We start from the raw sequence: 13,942 nt of genomic DNA, 5'->3' as shown, positions 1-13,942 counted from the left end.
TGGCAATACGCTTCTGGTAAAACACTGTTTTACATAACTTTGAGTAACAGCTGAACTAAACAGAATTTTTTGGTGAAACTAATTAACTGTTTTAATTAGCTTGCTTTTTAAATTTTGTTAAATTGATTTGGGAATATGTTTTAAACGTTAATTACGGAAATCAACAGCGCTGGTGATAGTCCTCGTTCATATAGTCACTCATACGAATGGACCACGTGGCAAGTTTAAAAATCTAATTTCGTAAATTAAGCAGTGGAGTCAGTCTTTACCAAGAGGAGACTTCTACAACACTAATGTTTTTATGAACAAGTAAGTCGCCCTGTAGTTATAATCAAATCGTTAGAGTTCTGTGAAACTGCTTCTAGTAAAAACGTACATATAAGATTGAAGGAATTCATGGTGATTGAGAAAATGAGAGACAAACACTTTCAGCCAGAGAAACTTCCTTTGCAGACTCAGAAGAAACCTGGCTAAACGTGGTCTAATAATACTAACTCAAATATATAGCCTGTCATAGTAGAAGTCTACCGCTTATTTCAGTCTGGAGTTTGTTAAAAGTATTAAACTAACAAAGTTTAACGATGAAGAGCCTATTAACATTTATCTTCGTACCTTTGAAGCAACTGAGAAAAATAAGTGTTGGATAAAACAAGAAAAGGCGATCACATTACCAAATAATATATTGAGCAAGGCTAGGGAAGCTTGCACCAGGCTGACCTAAATAAAGCACGTGACCATGAACTAGAGAAGACTGCGCTTTAACAAGGTGGCTTGACTTCTGAGTCACTTTTGTAACTCCAAAATACATTTACAAACAGTTGGTTATTAAGCAATTTTACTAACAGGAAAACATTTATACTAGATAGAAAACCAAATAGTTACTCTCGCACAAGGCTATATAGGCACATGGCACGAGATAAGCTCCAGATTTCAACAAGACTATATGAACAAATGCACAAGCGAGATAGGCTGAAGACTTCAACAAGAGTATATGAACAATTGTCCAAAAAATGCTGTAGATAAAAAGGTTTATCACAAGTTCTTCCAATCTAAAAGGATCTGTCGGCAAAAACGAAATAAACTTTCTTTTACAGCAGGAACAAGGGCATGAGACTGCCCGCTAATATGGTACGGGACATAAGCTGTGACCAGAGTCTTAAGATAGTTATTTGATGTGCGAAGATATCACCACTACTGCAGATGATCGACAAGTTAGGATGTGGTGAAACTGGAATACTTATACAAACGAAGAACAGATCATAGCGTGGTGCAAAACTTATCCTACGATCCTGTAATTAGGTGAATATGTGAACTTTGACTCATTATCAGATGAGACGACAAAAAGCCGTGGAACAAGCTGATACGTAAAGGGCACACATGAAAAGTTTACATTCCAGATGTTACAGCTCAAAAGAGGTAATTATCTCTATATATAAATCACCAGTTAGGCCTCACTTGGAATACTGTATGTAATTTTGTCTAAAAATATACTTATGTATTGGAAATGGTTCAGAAGTGGACTAATGGAATGATTTTTGGAAAGGAAGTGGTATCTTACGGAAGAAAAATAAAGATCTCTTACCTTATATTCTCTTGTGAAAAGAAGGGTGAGAGATGATCGTATTGAAGTTTATAAGATCATCCTGGGGATTGATATGATAAAGGTTTCTGACTTCTTTGTGCTATATTTTGAAGATAATAGGACAAAAACTATACAAGTTTAAGATTTGTAAAAGACAAGTTAGGCTCCAGTTAAGATAGTATTAAGTTTCTAACAGGGTGATCAACTTATGAAACATTTAGGGCGGGTTTAAATTTTTACTTTTCACAAAGGTGTGTATCTCAAGACAGCGTTGAAGGACCAAATGGTCTCTTGTTGTCCATATGTTATACTACTGGAAATACTTGCAGAAATATAGTAAACGTAAAAAATAGCGCAGTTAATGTAAAGTCATTTAGTTTAGATTATCATAAACTTAAGGGAGTTGAAATCAATTCTGAAAAATTAAATTCATAATATGAAGAAATGAAGCATCGGGGCCTTTAATAAGGTGTAGGGCTAAGGGGGGTAAGTCATCATCTTAGAAGGAGTAGATCATCGTCTTGGTAGAAATAAACCGTCTTTTGTGGGGAGTAGATCATCGTCTTGGTAGAGATAAACCGTCTTTTGTGGGGAGTAGATCATCGTCTTGGTAGAGATAAACCGTCTTTTGTGGGGAGTAGATCATCGTCTTGGTAGAGATAAATCGTCTTTTGTGGAGAGTAGATCATCGTCTTTAGTGAAAGGTAAATCACTGTCTCGTGTAAATTCGAATTATTCTACAATAATAGGTCCAACACAAAAAACTTCAGAAATCCTCCTTTTGTATCCGAAAACACCTGGTACAATAATTATTTATATTGGTAATTTAGCTATAGAAAACACAAGATGTTGAGAATATGAATTGCCATCTGTGTTAACGTGTCAGTCTTCTATATTTATAATAAAGATATTTATGTTGAAACTATAAAAATGGCAATATAAAATGGTGTGTTTGAGAAAGCACCTCGAAAATATCAGTTTCACGTACTTCATCAATGTTTCTAAAGACTTTTGTCATAACTTCTAGTTTACACGATCTTGAAAGACTGATCACCAACTAGTTATGATTTAATTTTTTTCCATAAGAGGCCGAAGTAATAGGTAGCACATCCGCTTTTTCTAAAATGACCTAAGATCGAATACCTGCTCATACCATAATACACATTCCTTCTCAGAACTTCCTTCAAGACGGTAGCACATGAATAGCAGAAACGTAGGATTTGAAGTGACTGGAAATCAGTAAATTAGTAATTAAATCTAGGTGAACGTAGAGGTTATATTAACCATGACAATAAGTGATACTGTATAAGGTAAATATAAGTAGGATAAAAAGAAAGTTAATAAATCACATAAGGCCCTATAACAGATAGTTGTACGTATATGTCGAAATATGACAATGTTGTAATCCTTTAACAATAAATCTAAAAGCACCATTGTTATCCATATACTAATACACTCATATTCGAGTATTGTGCATATATTTATATACAAGATACATCCATTTATAATGGAGAATGTCCAGCTAGTTTTGTAGTTTGTCAAATTCAGTTTTCTAATATGTTGTTGTAAGGATTTATATTATTGGGCTGTTTCTTTCGGATTAATCAGGAAAAAGAAAAATGCAAAGTCCAGTTCACTCAATGATAACGAAAACGTACGCCGGACATTTTCTACCATAACAGACTCAATAATTAGCCCTTATCTACTCAAGCGTATCTCGTGTTATATGTCGCTCATATCGTTTCCTAAACTTTCAAAAAATTCCAGAAGTTGAGACACGCACTTTATCACGTGACTTCAAAACTTCCTCCAGGCAAAATATAAGTAATGACATACAACAACACAGTTTGAAATGATACACCACATAATGACATACAACAATACAGTTTGAAATGATACACCACATAATGACATACAACAATACATTTTAAAATAATACACCACATAATGACATACATCAACCACAGTTTGAAATGATACACCACATAATGACATACAACAATACAGTTTGAAATGATACACCACATAATGACATACATCAACACAGTTTGAAATGATACACCACATAATGACATACAACTGTCATACATCAACACAGTTTGAAATGATACACCACATAATGACATACAACAGTACAGTTTGAAATTATACACCATATAATGGCATACAACAATACATTTTGAAATGATACATCACATACGAAATAATTTCTAATAAAAGTTTAAACGCCGAAAGTTGACGAACACTAGAAACCAATACTTTAAAATTTTGTGATGAAATCGCGTAAATTTCAGATTTTCTTTCCAGGTTACTCATAATTAGTACATTTAAAAAAATCTAAATCAAACAATAAGAATATTTAGTAAGCACAACAGTTTTGAATGTATTAATTTCTCTCTCCCCCTCTATCTGTCTATCCTAGCTACTACTACAAAAACATAAGCATGAAAAGCTTCTAAGTACGTTTAGCTTAATGTAGGGTATGCGTGTGATATTTTATTTCGATAACAAAAGCGTTTGTAAATAACAACATTATATACATGTAGTTAAACACAGAATGATTCATATAATTAGCTTACATACATTTGGAACATTACATCTCATGTATATTAAAAATCACACACACACACACACATATATATATATATATATATGCATAATTAGGATTAATTACATTTACATAAATGTGTATACATTCACCATACATACCAGAAGCGTCTGGACATTTTTGAATATATGACACCTAAAAATCATAACACAAGAACACACTTCTGAGGTGGATCAACAGTGAAAATTGAATATAAGGTATTAAGATCTTGCGAATTACGTGATTTGAGATAATAAAAAAAAGGGATTTTGGACTGTTATAGATATGGTAAGTTGATACATGATATGCGCGGCCACGTGCTCGAGACATTGTATCAGGATTGGCAGTTGATCAGAGTAACAAAGTTGAGATCAGTTGAAAACGCTGTTGGTGTCAAATGGTTAACTGTTAGGTCTGTGAACATATTTTTTTCTTCGAAATTCACAGAGACATTTCTGCATCTATTAAAGCCACTCCTGAAGGTGTGACATTTGTCCATGAATGTTGATAAGCGAACCATAAACACATCACTCTCTGAGAATGTTCCTTATAGCCACTTTACTCACTTCATGTTACAATATGGATCTGCAGGCAAGAGGGTGAACAATTCAATCTTAATTGTGCTCTACCAACTGTGCGAGATTGGTGGTGTTAGAATGCATTCCGCAAAGACATGTCTGAAGCGTCTATATGTGCAAATGCCCATGGTTATCAAGTGAGTTTAAATAAATATGTTGCAAGTACCATGACAGAGCGTTTAAGATTTCTGCACTGATTCGCAAACCTCACCTTGTGAAATGGAACTAGAGACAAGAGCGTTTAAGCTCATAACGTACCACAGCTAAAATTACTGCTGTCAGTTGTGGAAAGATAATTACTTTTACTGAACTGGAATTAAGAAACACCAGTTACTACAAACAGACCACAAGAGGTGATATGCAAAATTATCACCTCAAGCTGGCACTCCGTCTTCCATAAAGGTCACATACCTGTATGAACAGCATAATGAAACCTAAGACAGAAGAATTGAATATATTTTCCAATGTCCAATACAGAACCCATTATAATCTTGCATTATTTCATTATTAATAGTTTTAACTCTTTGACTGTAGTTGTTTTACAAGTGCGCGAAATTTTTTCGAGCCTTACATCGAAAACAGCACACTCGAACTCAACTGCCGAAGCGGACAGTACCCTATACGGTCAATAGGTTAAAACACTAAATAATTTAATTAGTATATTAATTGAAGTGCCAGCTAATAAATTAAAACTTTTAATCAGGGAACCGAAACAAACGCGATACGTTTCAGTAACCCACGGTATAAAAATTTGTTAATCTATAATATTTGTAAAGTTTCTTATATTAAGTTTCTCTAAAATTATTGTTTCAGTATTTTAAGATGATTTTGTGATATACTGTTAAATATACAGAATAAAACAAATAATGTTGTTGAATACCGTTAAACTTAAGTCTTACAACTAGAATAATTAAATTAAATATAAAATGTTCTAATTTGTTAGAGATTTCTCAATATATAAGTACTGTGAAATTATAACATTTTTATGTAAAAATGAAGGATTATTTCTAATCTAGACGAAAAAAAGCTCATATATACATAGACTTGGAACGCATACAGTCTTGACGTTTACCAGTTTATCACATATATTTACAACAACAGAATCATTACTGGGTCAGGCATGACCTAGTAGTTACAGTGTCCAGACTGTGAATCCGAACATATACATAGACTTGGAACGTATACAGTCTTGACGTTGACCAGGTTATCATATATATTTACACCAACAGAATCATTACTGGGTCAGGCATGACCTAGTAGTTACAGTGTCCAGACTGTGAATCCGAACATATACATAGACTTGGAACGTATACAGTCTTGACGTTTTGATAAACTGGTCATATATTTACAACAACAGAATCATTACTGGGTCAGGCATGATCTAGTAGTTACAGTGTCCAGACTGTGTATCCGAAAGTTCATGTTTCATGTCCCGTAGCTACAAAACATTATCCGCACTTTGAAGCCATTGGTGTTCTGTAAGAGTGACGGTCAAATTCCACTGTTCAGTTAGTCTCATTATTATGTAATGTCCATAGATCATAAAGGTTACGATCATTATCTATAAATGTACTTATTAATAAATTCAATTATTTATATAACAGTTTAAATGAAATAGCAATAAACCCGAATTTAGTTGGATTTTTATGTACTTTGTGTATGAACACAGTAAATATGAAAGAAATGTTTAGGAGTGCAAAAAATAACGCAAGAAAAGCTTTTTTCAAGTGGACCCGGACAACTCTGGCTACTTGGCCTATGCCAACGTGTCCCGTGCTCACGTTTATAAAGCCCAACAGCCTAGGCATGTCAGTGTGCAATACACACTTTTTTGGGTTATGCATCCACGTTCTGATTGCCACTAAGAAAATAGTGTTTTATTGAACAACTCCAAGGTAGAAGAAGAAAGAGAAAAAAGGAAGGTATTTTCGTGAAAACCTCCGCGAAATTTACGAAAGTGAGGGTAGTACATCTGAGAGGGTTCATTAGGGACGTATGGTTGTTTTTGTTCCGTTGATGAAATGTACTAATGTACAACTGACTAACTCAGCAGTTTTTAAATTGTCACAATGTTTTTTGTTGCTTTTAAGTATGTTACGGCATGTTTATTGCACACCTACCACAATTTTAATAAAACTTTGTAACCACTTTACCGGATCTCTATGATATGTTGCAGGCGAATTCATATATCAATATATCGTATTACCATTGTGAATAACGTACACAGATTGTTTCACTCGACCATGATAGCTATAATTTAAGTTATATTGAGACATATCAAATATTATCATAATGTACTTATATTGAAAATGTATAGTGTCGTTTTTCAACATAACGTTTATGATGTATACCCGGGAACTTATATCACTAGCACGAAAATATGGACTCTTTGTTTTCCTTCTTTATGGGGTAAATTTTATTCAACTCCTTGTTTTTATTGTGGATAGCGCTGGAGAAGAGAGCTCGGTTAAAAATGTAAAATGAAATATCTGGGGGTGGAGGGGGCAAACAAAAACCTTGTCCTAGATCCCAAAATGCTGTACGTATATAAAATTTCAATATACGTATACAATGATTTGTTAATTGTGCAATATAATAGTATCAATTGGAATTCCTATTTATGATCTGAATAACGTATTTTGTAAAACAATAGCTGTTGGAAAGGCAACAAATTTAAGTGTTTTTTTTATGAATGTAGTTTTCATGGAAGCCGTGTTTTTTCAGTATAAGAAGATAGTGACATGAGCGATATGTAAAACGAACTGTATCGATATTAGAAATATACGTTTTCTATTAAACCTCCCTAACAAGCACTTGTTTTCTGTTGATGAAGAACATATTCTGTATTCAACTGGGGTGTTCTTCTGATATTAATTAAGGTACTGATGAGACTGTCAATCAAATAACGTTTTGGTAGTACAGCTTACCCGAATTTCAGAGAAATTTATAGAAGTGACAGGATCCTCATATGCACGATAAGTTAAATGAGTTTCGTAAAATTTTGGAGTAACAATAAAAAAGAATATGACAAGGTTTATTTATACATACAAATTCAGCTTTATAATTATTAGACAGTTAATATTGTGATAATTTATTTGTTGTTAAGCACAAAGGTAAGAATGGTCTACCTGTGCTATATCTGCTCACAACTCTACTGCTGAGCCACTTGAGACCGTATGCTCTGTATAGATAGAGAATAAAGTAAAATATTATGCACTATGTATTTACAATTATTAATTAATTTGCACAATGTGTTTCAAAACTCTTCAGTGCTTCTCATTCGTTTCGCGTGTGTGCATTGGCCCGGCATGGCCAGGTGGTTAGGGCGCTCGACTCGCAATCTGCGGGTCGCGGTTCGAATCTCCGTCACACCAAACATGCTCGCCCTTTCAGCCGTTATAATTTGACGCTCAATCCCACTATTCGTTGGTAAAAGAGTAGCCCAAGAGTTGGTGGTGATGACTAGCTGCCTTCCCTCTAGTCTTACACTGCTAAGTTAGGGACGGCTAGCGCAGATAGCCCTCGTGTAGCTTTGCGCGAAATTCATAACAAACACACCAAACATTCATTTCGTGTGAAATCTCATAAAAATCCATACAGTCTGTGATAACCTACTAGTACCAATTACACAATTCTTTGAAAATACAGAATGTTCATAAATTATTGAACCGCTTTCATAATTGAATAACACAAGGACGTGGTGGACTGATTTCAAAAATATTTCCTACTAGTTTAGATCTGAATATATGGAAGTCATTATCTATAAGACGAAAGTCCCAGACATGATAAGATAACGTGGCTGAATAACCAACACAAATGAGACAATTATTCTGGAGATACTGTCAGTATATGAGCGGAGATCGATAATCGCCTAGACATCCTTCGAGCCACAAGCGGTACTCATGTTGATGTCGCCACTATTTATGGACTACCTGAAGTGTTAGCCTCATCGCAAGCCACATTTGTTTATCTTATGTACTCTCATTCTACTGAGTTAGTAAAGTGGTTCAAGAAATTATAAACACCTTGTATATCAGATTATTATTAATTAACAGTGTGTACTTTTGTATAGGGAGGCATATTATGTTATTCTAGTAGCAAATTTACAAACAACGAGTTGTAGCCACAATGATACTTACTGCTGAAAACATTCAATGTTTATCAACAATACCACTGTCTGCCTTCCTCAGTTCTGAAGAACACAGTTAAAGGTAAAATCAAAACCTGTATGTTTTCTATAATTGCGCTTACTATTCGTTGTTTTTAAATTTAGTACAAAAGTGTGCCATATACAAATACTGTCCCATTGAATGTATGATAATGTACAAAAGTGTGCCATATACAAATAATGTCCCATTGAATGTATGATAATGAAGCAGGTTATAATTTCAGTTTTATTTGCGTAATTACAAGTTCCACTATTTATCTTAGATGTCATATCTATTGCCATATCTAAATTTATATGCCTAAATCTGTGATTGTAAGGAAGCATTAACCAAATGTTTAATGCTAATATGGTTATTTCCCCGAAAGGGGCCATAGGCCGCTTATAAGAGTCACCTGTTTTAACCATTCGCACCACTATATAGTAGTGTGTTGTCTGCCAGTCAATCAGTAGACACTAAAATGAGGTCACATAAGGAACGTTTAACGTTTAGATTTGTTTTTAATGACGTCAGTAAAATGTGCGCATGCTATGAATCACGAGAAGAATTATGTACTCGGTAGGCTACAACACAGCATGACATATGCATTTCAAAAGCAAGAAATAAAATTATTTGTTACTCTTAATTTTGGTTTTACTTACTCTTCTTGAAACAAAACACTTTCGGGGGCTCTGTGGAAGCACATCTAGTATAAGTCATATATATATATATATGTGTGTGTGTGTGTGCATCCTACCTCCATCTAGAGATTAAATACGTTATATTACAATGATTTTGAAGCATCACCATATCTTACAGTCTATGTCGCCACAACCGGTCGTGCTCTATCTGATGACCGTGCTTCTTAGCAATAGCCCTGCAAAAAAGCTCCGTCGTTAGGCTGTCAAGTACAAAGCACATCATTCCCCATTCTTGCTTTACATAATCCATCTAGTTTACAAGGACGATGGTTTCTCATCACCCTTTTCAACAGTACGATCGCAAAGAAAACCTTTCGTCGAAACCTTGACTGATATGTACCCGTATAGAATAACATGAATACCCATTTCATTTTCCAGCTGTTTGAGGTGTGGAACAGTTGAATGGGTGTCTTGGTGGAAGCAACTTGTGTACTCGTGACTTACATTATTCATCTTGAGTATGTAGTGTACTGTTACAAGACCTTGTATTTGTCGATTCTCACCTGTTACAAAAAAGCCGTCCTTTGCTTATCACGGTTGGGTTACGACTTTATACAGATCACTTTCTGAATGTTCCTGGTGCCCCAATTTGATCCGTATTCCTTTGTTTTCCAAAACCATTAAGTACCTGGGATATCACCATTTTGGAAATTATAGCTGTCTGATATAAATTCATATTTATGATCTGACTGTATGATAAATTTACTCCCGAAAGAGCTGTTACACACCCTTCCCAAAATCGATCAATTCTGGGTGGAATCACACCATCTAGAAAACGCCAAGCAATACCATACTGTAGTTCTGATTAGTACCGTACTACCGCGACTTTATATTAGCTATGATTATCACGTGACATACTGGTTTGCTACTTAAAATCGTTTTCACACAGCGTACCTAATCCTTTCTCTATATATATCAACATATGTTGCTCATTGACAAAGTCCTTTACTTAGTAACCTTTAGCTTTCATATTTAGAATTACGATCAGATTATAACTTACTTAACCTAGAACATGTGGTTTGCGGGTTAATAAACTCGTTTTTTCTTTAACACAACATGCTCATTACTACATATGGTAACCTGCCGGGCTGTTTGTATTATGATTTAGTTTTACAATTCGTATACCGAATATTTCATAGCTTCTCCCTGCTTGCCTCTAATGCATATCGCAATTCTTATTTTGAATAGGTATTGTTTCACTACAGTTATAACTTAATATTTATCAGATAAGAAAAATAATAATACCATTATTTTTACTAGAGTTTTTTTTTAAAGACATAATGACAGAACTCACGAAGAAACTAAAAGTTTAAACATGCAACAAAAAATTTTACTTGAGACTATACCTAATTTTTGACGCAATTTTAACCATTTATGTGTACTGAAATGTAACTTGTTTTTGAAAAATGTTTAAAACACTTTAAATTTCAATATTGAAACTTACCAACTGTCGTATTTTATGCCGTATATTACCGAGACTATTCCTCACTGGCAGCTGCGTTTGTTGGAATTTTCCAATCTGTTTTTAATTAGATTTGTCCTCGAGTGGTGAAGATAAAGCAGGCCACGATCTCTTGCTCTCTTGCAAATTGTTAGGAAGCACAAAATTCAGAAGCGTTTGTGCCACCCTCGTGGTCTACAAGAAAGGTTAACGTTTTCAAATCGTATTATCTGTATGTAATCATAAAGGTCTTTATTGGCTCTACTGATACTTTAAATAAAACATTGGCTCCTATGTTTCTGTCCGCTAACTGAATGGTCACCATATATTAATGGGCGTACCTTTACATATAACAGTACTCGCAAAACTTGCAAGGCGGGGTCAGCAATATCACGTGCTTTGACAATGGCGTTCTTCTGTCAACAAGCGCGAACGATGATTGGTTAACGACGGCAAAAATCGAAAATATATGTATTTTCACTTGACTCAATAATACCTCAAGGTTATAAACAATATCCACGTAGGTTTAAAATTAGTGAGCTGTTAGATATAATGACATTTTAAACCAATCAGTCTTATTGTACTTACTATCCATAGCACGAATTAAACATTAAATACAACGTTAATTTTGATACTCTTCGGACATGGTTAAACAGGTTATCTAATCTGCGACAAACAACATGGCTCATATAACAACAAAATTAAATACAGTTACACACACACACGCAAAAACACATGTATTTGTGTTTGTGTTTACGCAATGTGTTCAATATTGAGTTTCATATGGACTTCTACCGGTTTTCTTGATTTCGAGACGACGTTTCGGGATGAAGTATTCAACATAGAGCCCGAAAAGTCATGTGGAATTCACGATCAAACTCCTAGAGAAGTCTTTATGTAACATAGTCCTCATAGACGTTTTCACAAAGCTTTTGAAGTGAAATGGGACTTTACAAATTTGCATAATGATAAAAAGAAACTATTCTAACGTGGATACAGGTATATAATAAGCATTGGAACAATATTTTACGGGTTTGTTCTGCTTTTTCAGCTTGTTTATCGCGATGTCGCTGGCACCATATTAAGAAAGACATAGTATTAAATTCAAAATCATGTATAAAACAGGGTGAAAATAAAAAAATCCAAAAATATAGGCAATCACAAGGCAGACTTTCATTAAAATTTCTAACTTACATATTAGGCAGAAATCTAGTAATTATGTGAAACTATTGAATAGCTAATTATTACATCTTATAGTGAGATAAACAAAATGCTAACAAAAGGTTCTAAAGAAAACTAGTTTATTATATATTGTAGTTTTGTGTAAGATAGTCGCACATGTCAAAAAATAAACTTAGTTTCTTTGGATTCGTTTCTGCACATAATTGTTTAATTTTAAAGTTGTTTTTATAAAAATCATGTTTTTACTAACGCGTAAAATTTTAACTATTATATACTTTATAACTGTCTGAAAAACTTCAAAAACTCATTTACTAAAGAAGACTTTTTTGAAAAAAATATCACTCTTGGTGAACTGAAAACAGTGAAACATCATGAAACATATGTATACGATGTATCATACATTATTTAGCATGATTGTTGACGGACTCATGAAACATATATATATATATACAGCCCGCATCTGTATACGATGTATCATACATTATTTAGCATGATTGTTGACGGACTCATGAAACATATATATATATAGCCCGCATCTGTATACGATGTATCATACATTATTTAGCATGATTGTTGACGGACTCATGAAACATATATATATATATATAGCCCGCATCTGTATACGATGTATCATACATTATTTAGCATGATTGTTGACGTATAATAGGAATATGTTTTTTACAATGCACTATGGTTGCAAAAGCGAAACTACAGAAGGCTGGACTGCGGCTTAGTAAGGAATGGTAATGTCCAGAAACATAACATCTTTATACTTTAAACTTATTAGTATAGAAAACTTATGGCTGTTCGAACATTTTTAGAACTGATTTCAGAGACATTATTATGGGTCTTATAGTGTTAAACTCTACCCTTTCGCTCTCACCAGCCTGGATCCTCTTAAATACTGCCCTGTTATCGTTATTAGCTTGACTCTCCTTAACTACTTCCCTGTCACCGTTATTAGCCTGACTCCCCTTAACTACTTCCCTGTCACCGTTATTAGCTTGACTCTCCTTAACTACTTCCTTGTCACCGTTATTAGCCTGACTCTCCTTAACTACTTCCCTATCACCGTTATTAGCCTGACTCTCCTTAACTACTTCTCTGTCACCGTTATTAGCCTGACTCCCCTTAACTACTTCCCTGTCACCGTTATTAGCTTGACTCCCCTTAACTACTTCCCTGTCACCGTTATTAGCCTGACTCCCCTTAAATACTACATTGTCGAAATTATGTTATTCACAGTTACTATCTTTACATCACTCCCGAAAATGTTCCACTCACGGTAACTTGATATAAGGGAAGTCAGACTGGTAAGGTTAATACATAAGCTTGGTAAATATTTTGCTTATTTTTCTGACAAAAAGTTTACATGAAGAAAGATGCACTCACTGGTTAAATCTCAAGTGTTTTCTGAAACTATTCATTTATCTTCCTTCTTTTTAAAGAAAGATTCATTAAAATAAAATGTGATATTCAATATTAAGAATAAAAAGTGAATAGTCTGTAGTAAGCTGTAACAGATTCTTATACAAAACATTCAATATTAATTTAATTATCTGTCTCTTAAATAGTCACGAAATCCACCTTGTCAAGGTCCATGAACTTTATATATCACATGCGTTACGTCCTCTGAGAGAAGGAAAGGTGTTCAGGAGAAAAGTCTGTTTTGGCTGCATAATATATTCTGATTAGCATGACAATATGTTGAAGAGGTAGATAGAAG

General features: G+C 34.2%; 1 protein-coding gene across 1 annotated transcript in view; it reads right to left on the bottom strand.

Moving 5' to 3' along the window:
- LOC106471036 overlaps nt 1–11,368 on the bottom strand; it is a 14,290-nt gene extending 2,922 nt beyond the window's left edge. The window contains exon 1 of the mRNA XM_013931621.2: nt 11,038–11,368. The gene's annotated coding sequence lies outside the window, so the exon portion shown is untranslated. The remainder of the gene's footprint in view (nt 1–11,037) is intronic.
- Between the last annotated feature and the right edge of the window lie 2,574 nt (nt 11,369–13,942).

The sequence above is a fragment of the Limulus polyphemus genome, unplaced genomic scaffold (assembly GCF_000517525.1).
Source record: "Limulus polyphemus unplaced genomic scaffold, Limulus_polyphemus-2.1.2 Scaffold4361, whole genome shotgun sequence".
NCBI classification, from domain to species: Eukaryota; Metazoa; Arthropoda; class Merostomata; order Xiphosura; family Limulidae; genus Limulus; species Limulus polyphemus.
Note: the sequence above shows the minus strand (reverse complement) of the source record. Positions and strands in the feature narration are given on the sequence as shown.